The 7,638-nt window shown below is 39.0% G+C and overlaps 1 non-coding gene and 1 pseudogene across 1 annotated transcript; one reads left to right on the forward strand and one right to left on the reverse strand.

The window, feature by feature from the left end:
- Positions 1 to 272: 272 nt before the first annotated feature.
- On the reverse strand, positions 273 to 1,793 carry LOC138444173 (protein FAM114A2-like; annotated as a pseudogene).
- A 3,855-nt stretch (positions 1,794 to 5,648) lies between these two features.
- Positions 5,649 to 5,752, forward strand: LOC138444529 (U6 spliceosomal RNA). The gene has a single exon (XR_011258546.1). It is a non-coding gene; the product is annotated as a U6 spliceosomal RNA (small nuclear RNA).
- The last annotated feature ends 1,886 nt before the right edge of the window (positions 5,753 to 7,638 follow it).

Here is a 7,638-nt window from a genome sequence, read left to right on the forward strand (position 1 = left end):
GTGTCCCATTAACTTTCACCTAGAGCTATTTTTTTTAACTGTTTATAAAAGTTTCTTTTCAAATAATTTATTAATTACAACAACTGGGAAGAGCAGTGTGAGAACCTGAATACTTCAGCTAAGCAGTGAAGACAACAAACTTCCTTCAAACCAGCTCTCCTGCCGGGATTTTTGTATACTTAAATAACCTTTCTCCCTCACTTCTGCAGGGCTACCGAAGAAAATGGCATTTCTCGGCCATCACAAGTCTCAGGTAGAATCTTCTCTGTTCCTCAGTGTTTGGACAAAGGCTTCTGGACATGAAGTTCATGCCTCTGGTAACTCAGTCTTGTTCTTAATAAGCGAGATCTCCAATTCGGGTAAAAGTCACTGGAAGACATCCAGAATGTAGGAAGCACTGTTTGATGCCTCTAGTGATTAGTGGATTAAGGATATCAGCCTTTTCCTTATCCCCAGCAGCTGTTAGGCAGGTGGTGAACTCTTTAGACATAGAGGACAACTCTTGACACAACAAAACTGTCATCTGGCAAAGGGCTCTGCTCATTTCTATGGTTGTCATGTCCTGCTTCTAGCCATGCAGAACCAGAGCAGCTGTTTTGTGAAACAGTTCAATTGAGCAAGCAGTCAGTTCTGCTAGGCTCTGGATTGCAAATGCATGGATATCCTCTATTGAATTGTTACTGATTTGCTCAGGTTTTTTTGCTTCCAACTATTTTTCTCCTTCCCCTCTTCTAGTGGTTTGGCCAGAGATGTCCTGATCCATTCATAGGCTGTATTTCTTGCCCTGGCAAGTTTCTCTGGTTTGGAGAAGACATGCAGCTGAGAAAATAGCTCTGTTATCTCTTTGGTAAAGTCTTCATTCCCTTTTTTTCTCTTCCTCCTCTTCCTCATAGAACTCTGCTAGGGAAAATGCTTCTTTGAGTTGCTCCAATTCAAGTTTTAGAGTCTCTAATTTTTCTCCACTTAAATAATTAGGAATAGATTTCACCTTTATTTCTCACTTTCTCGGGAGAGCATCTCCAGAGCTTCTATATGTGAAAGGCCTTGAAATTCATCAAAGGGTAGCCGATAATGAATTTTCTTGTCTGTTTCCATGGTAACCTCATTGGAAGTCTGTAGCTCTTCTTTCTCCTTTGTCTCTTTTAAAACCTGAGACAGTGTAGATCAAAAGTCCAGTTCATCAGACCCTTGGTTGTTTTAAATCCAGGATCCCCTTCTGCTATTACATCCATTGTCTTTTTCCCAATGAATTCTAAGGCATCCAAACTCCCAGTGATAACACTTTTCCTGTGCCCTGAACAGCAGTAGAGATGGCCAAGAATACCCCAAATGGCCCACTCTCTTGAGAGGACTTTCCATCTCTTTGGCATTTGTCTCTCCTATTGCATACTGGACTTCAGTTGAAATTTCACTGGGACTAGGGATTTCAAGGGAGGCCTCTGCCTTCTCAATGACATTTGAAATACCTTATCCTACCTGAGGCTGAGGAGAGCAAGGACTTGCCCCAACTGCCCCAATAGCCCCATCCAGACTTGGGTACATCTTTGGAAACAGTCTCTTGGCCTGCAGCTTATGATGCCTGAATAGGGAGAACTTCTGTCTTAAGGTCACTGGAACGTTTGGACTCTGGTCTTTTCTGAGTAGAAGCTATAGATTCTGATTTACTCTGACCTGACACTGGTCAACGGACTCAAAATTCTTGGCTGAAGTTGAGAAGATGAGAAGTTCTCATCTTCACGGATGGGAGTTGCTTCAGTTATCACTGTAATCGCAAGATCATCTTTATCCAACATGATTAGATCATTGCCCAGGCCACCTCCTCCCTCACTGCAGCCACAGCCTCCTCTGAAGAGCTGCTCCTACTTATTTTTTACTAAATTTTAATGCAGTATAGTTGCTTTACAGTGTTTTAGTTTCTGTTGTACAGAAAGAGAATCAGCTACATGTTTATATATGTCCCCTGTCATTGGATTTCCTTCCCATTTAGGTCACCATAGACCACTGAGTCGAGTTCCCTGAGCATTTCACTAGATTCTCATTATTTATGTATTTTATGCATAGTACCAATAGTACACATATGTCAATCCCAATTTCCCAGTTCATTCCACCCCACCTCCTCCATCTTGGTGTCTGTACGTTTGTTCTCTGTGTATATCTGTGTGCAAATAGGATCATCTATGCCATTTTCCTAGATTCCATGTCCATGAGTTAGTATACGATATTTGCTTTTCTCTTTCTGACATACTGAACTCTATATGACCGTCTGCAGGTCCATTCATGTCTCTGCAGATGACAGAGTTTCCCTCCTTTTTCTAACTACGTAATATTTCATTGTGTCTCTGTACCACATCTTCTTTATCTATTCCTCTGTTAATGGAAATTTACCTTGCTCCCCTCTCCTGGATATTGTAAATAGTGCTGCAGTGAACAATGGTGTGGATATAACTTTTGAATTATGGTTTTCATTGTGTATTTCCCCAGGAGTGGGATTGCAGGATCATATGGTAGTTATATATTTTTTTTTTTGCATACAAACAGCACATTTATTTTTAACTGAAAGCAAAAGATAATAAAAGAATGATAAATATTCCATAGATTTGAATTTACCAAGTGAGAATGCTTGATTCTTTTAGCAAATTAATAGGTATGTCTTCAATGTTAATGTTTAGGGTGTTTACCTCACCTCTGTGAGCATTATTCTAATTAACATTTTAAATCTTGGGAAAAGAGCTAAAATCAACACAGGGAATTTAACAGAGTTAAGTGAAAGTTACACATTCATAAAGCAAATATTAACTATAGGAAAGTGTGAGCTGAGTCAGACAACTCAGTAATAATTCATTTGAAAAGATCTAAGAACTTAGGCAATAAGTTCAAGGTAAGAGAAAAAGGTGTGGTAAATATGTTTTCAATACATATACTTTAACCTAATTAATTAACACTGGGGGATTAATCTACAATTGAGTGTTGACATCTACATATTATATTTAAAAATGAAGATCACCTCAATGGCAAAATCTTTGCTAGATACTACAGAGAATGGAAAGTAAGGAAAAACGTATATTCCCTAGAAGAATAATCATTGTGAGAGGTCGTAGGACAGTTGAGTGAAGTGTCAAGTACAATAATAGTAAAAATACAAAGTAGATTCAGAAGTGAGAAAAATGCATTCAAAAGAATGTTTAGATAAGCCAGCTTGAAGTGTATCAACAAATTATATATAGGAAATATTATATATAGGAAGCCTCAGCTCAGAACTCACTTCTTATTTGAATAGGTTATAGAAGAAAGGCTAGTTTGCAAAGCAATATAAAAAAGGAAAACAAAGCAAATTGCTAGGTTGGAAGAAAGCAAAATAATACAGTTACTGAATGTTTTGATTCCTGGAACATTAAGGAAACAGAAAAGTCATGAATTATCCAAGTAGATTTTCCAAAAGAAAAATATAGGTTTGGAATTCAAGAGATTATCTCCACAGCTTTGATAATTAAAGTTTTACAGGTAAAGTTAAGGGAGAGAATTAAAATATACACAGACACACACACACACTCAAAATCCAGCCAAGAGCAAACTCTTAGGTAATGATCTCATATAGGAGAAGGAGAAATAAAAGGAACTGACAGAGGACAATTTATGGAGATGGGAAGGGAACCAACTACCTCAGTATCATGAAGAGAAAGTACAAGGAGGTGTTCTCAGGGGTGGGGTGAACTGTGGAAGTTATCTGGGTTTTTCACAAATGTTTGGTTCTCTCCTGGTCACATAAGATTATTCTTCCTGCCTGTGCCTCACCCCTCCCCTACTTAATTCAGGAATGGCCAGGTGGCTCAGTTGACCAATAAAATATGAACGGAAGTAACCTGTGTCACTCCCAGATGAACCTTTGGATGCCAGAGCATCCAGTCACAGGCAGCATTCCAGAAAGTTCTGCTCTACGGGTTAGCGTTCCAGGAGTGAGGATAACATAGATTCTAGATGATTCTCACCGGACATGTATTGTGACAATCATAGTTTTTAAAATCTTTTATTTTTTTAAGTTATGAAATTATAACACATTTATAAGAGACTTGGAAAATACAGAACAAAGTTACATATGGTTCACTATATGTGTCAGTGGTTTAAGCAGGTAAATTAAGATTTTTAGTTGGAGTTTTAATATCAGACTCAGAAATTAATTGAATGAATGTTCATAAAAGTAGAATAATATGGGACTTCCCTGGTGGCTCAGAGGGTAAAGTGCCTGTCTACAATGCAGAAGACCCAGGTTTGATCCCTGGGTCAGGAAGATCCCCTGGAGAAGGGAATGGCAATACATTCCAGTACTATTGCCTGGAGAATCCCATGGACAGAGGAGCCTGGTAGGCTACAGTCCATGGGGTTGCTATAACACATTTATAAAAGACTTGGAAAATACAGAACAAAGTTACATATGGTTCACTATATGTGACAATTGTTTAAGCAGATAAATTAAGGTTTTTAGTTGGAATTTTAATATCAAACTCAGAAATTAATTGAATGAATGTTCATAAAAGTAGAATAATATAGTAGACCTGAAAAGCATTATGAACCAATTCAAAATAATTAAGATTTATACAATTTGCACACAACAGTAGGATACAAATTCTATTCAAGTTCCCATAGACTAAAAACTAGCAGACACTGAAACATATCCAGAGACATAAGACCAGGTACAGAAATGTCATGGTCTAAAGGCATTGAAATCATACAGATCTGTTCTCTTACTACTGTGGAATTATGTTACAGCCCACTATCAAAAGGTATTTGAAAATAACCTACATTTTCAACTGCCATGTGACATTTACCAAGAGAGATCTTTGACTTAGCTGTTGAAACTCTTGATAAAGTTTGAAGATTGAAAAAACATGGAGGGTGATTGCAGAGAGTAAAGGATTTAAGTGCGAAATTAGTATCAAAATGAGAAATAATAACAAAGATCTTTTAAAAATCCCATGTATTTGGAAATTAAATGTCCAGTTTTAGATGAGGGTATATCTAAGAAGCCATAACAAGGAAAATTAGAAAATATTTGTAATAGGATAAAAATGAAAAGAGAATTTACCAGAATGTGCTGCATGTAGCTGAAGCTGCTCAGTGCAGTAAAATGTGGAGTCTTGAATAAGGTATGAAAACAATAATGGAAACATGATTAACCTAACAGTATAAATAAAATACGTACAATTTTTGCAGTTAGACAGGATGATGTGGTAAGTGGCAAGGTACACATGCGTATGTTTTCATTCACCCAGCCAGTCTCTATCTTTTGGTTAATGCACTTAATCCATTTCCATTTAAGGTAATTATCAATATGTATGATCCTATTATCCTTTTCTTAATTGTTTTAGATTTATTCTGTGTAAATCTTTTCCTTCTCTTGTGTTTCCTGCTTAGAGATGCTCCTTTAGCATTTATTGCTAGTTTCTTTTAGCATTTAAAGCTAGTTTGAGGGTGCTGAACTCTCTTAACTTTTGTTTATCTGGAAAGCTTTGATTTCTCCGACAAATCTGAATGAGAATCTCGCTGGATAGACTATTCTTGGTTATAGGTTCTTCTCTTTTATCCCTTTAAATATATCATGCCATTTCCTTCCAGCTTCCCTGGTAGCTCAGTTGGTAAGGAATCTGCTTGCAGTGCTCCCTTCGGCAGCATATATACTAAAATGGGAATGATACAGAGATTAGCATGGCCCCTGCGCAAGGATGACATGCAAATTCATGACGCGTTCCATATTTTTAAAATATCAAAAAAATAAACTGAAAAAAAAATCTGCCTGCAATACAGGAGACCCTGGTTCAATTCCTGGGATAGGAAGATCCCCTGGAGAAGGGATAGGCTGCTCACTCAAATATTCTTGGGCTTCCCTTGTGGCTCAGCTGGTAAAGAATCTGCCCGCAATACAGGAAACCTGGGTTCAATCCCCAAATTGGGAAGATCCCCTGGAGAAGGGAAAGGCTCCCTACTCCAGTATTCTGGCCTGGAGAATTCCATGGACTATACAGGGTCACAAAGAGTCAGACACAAGTGAGCCACTTTCACTTTTACTTTCTAGAGTTTCTGCTGCAAAATCAGCTGATAACCTTATGGAAGTTCCCTCATATGTTATTTGTTGTTTTTCCATTGTTGCTTTTAATATATTTTCTTTGTCTTTAATTTTTGTCAGTTTGATTACTATATGTCTCAGTGTATTCCTCCTTGGGTTTATCCTGTCTGAGACCCACCATGCTTCTGGACTTCATCGACTATTTCCTTTCCCATGTTAGGGAAGTTTTCAAGCTATTATCTCTTCAAATATCTTCTCAGGTCCTTTCTCTCTCCTTCTTCTGGGATGCCTATAATGCAAATGTTGGTGCATTTCTTGTTGTCCCAGAGGTCTCTGGGAAGTGAAAGTGAAAGTCCCCAGTCGTATCTGACTCTCTGCGACCCCATGGACTATACAGTCCATGGAATTCTCCAGGCCAGAATACTGGAGTGGGTTAGGCTGTCTGATTTTTCTCATTCTTTTTTCTATATTCTGTTCTGTGGCAGTGATTTTCACCATTCTGTCCTCCATGTCATTTGTCTCTTCTGCCTCAGTTATTCTATTGATTCCTTCAAGTGTATTATTCATCTGTTTGCTCTTTAGTTCTTCTTGCATCTTCTTCATTATTTTCCCAAGATCCTGGGTCATCTTCGCTGTCATTATCATGAATTCTTTTTCTGGAAGTTTGCCTATCTCCACTTCATTTAGTTGTTTTTCTGGAGTTTTATCTTGTCCCTTCATCTGAGACATAACTTTCTGTGTTTTCTTCTGATTACCTTTCTGTAATATGATTTTTGTTTTAGCCAGCTGTGGAATTGTGGATCTTCCTACTGCTGCTTTCTGCCCTCTGATGGAGTAGGCTAAGAGGCTTGTGTAAGCTTCCTGATGAGAGGGACTGGCGGTGGGAAAAAGTGGGTCTTGCTCTGGTGGGCAGGGCTGTGCTCAGTAAACTTTAATCAAATTGTCTACTAATGGATGTGGTTGTGTTCCCTCTCTGTTAGTTGTTTAGCCTGAGGCTACCCAGCCCTGGGGTCTATGGGCTCTATGGTAGGGCTAGTGGTGACTTACACCAAGGGGCCCCTGCCAGGACTGCTGCCGCAAGCTGCTGCTGACACATGCCTCCACATCAGACTCCCCAACTCCAGCAGCAAGGTCTTATGCAGTCTTTTGTGGGGTCATTGCTCCTTTCCACTGGGTCTTGGTGCACTCAAGATTTTGTTTATGCCCTCCAAGGGTGAAGTCTGTTTCCCCCAGTCCTGAGTAAAGTCTTACAGTCAAATCCTACCAGCCCATAAAATCAGATTCATTGGGTACTCCCAGTCCCTTTGTTGGATCCCCAGGCTGGGAAGATGTGGGTCTTAGAACCTTCACAACAGTGGGAGAACTTTTTTGGTATCATTGTTTTCCAGTTTGTGGGTCACCCCTCCAGCAGGTATAGGATTTTACTTTATCGTGATTGTACCCCTCCTGCTGTCTTGTTACAGCTTCTTCTTTGTCTTCAGACATGGGGTACCTTTTTTTGGTAGGTTCCACTGTCCTCCTGTCCATGGTTGTTCACAGCTAGTTGCAATTTTGGTGTTCTTGCAGGAGGAGATGAACGT

This window comes from Ovis canadensis, chromosome 7 (genome assembly GCF_042477335.2).
Source record: "Ovis canadensis isolate MfBH-ARS-UI-01 breed Bighorn chromosome 7, ARS-UI_OviCan_v2, whole genome shotgun sequence".
Classification (NCBI taxonomy): Eukaryota; Metazoa; Chordata; class Mammalia; order Artiodactyla; family Bovidae; genus Ovis; species Ovis canadensis.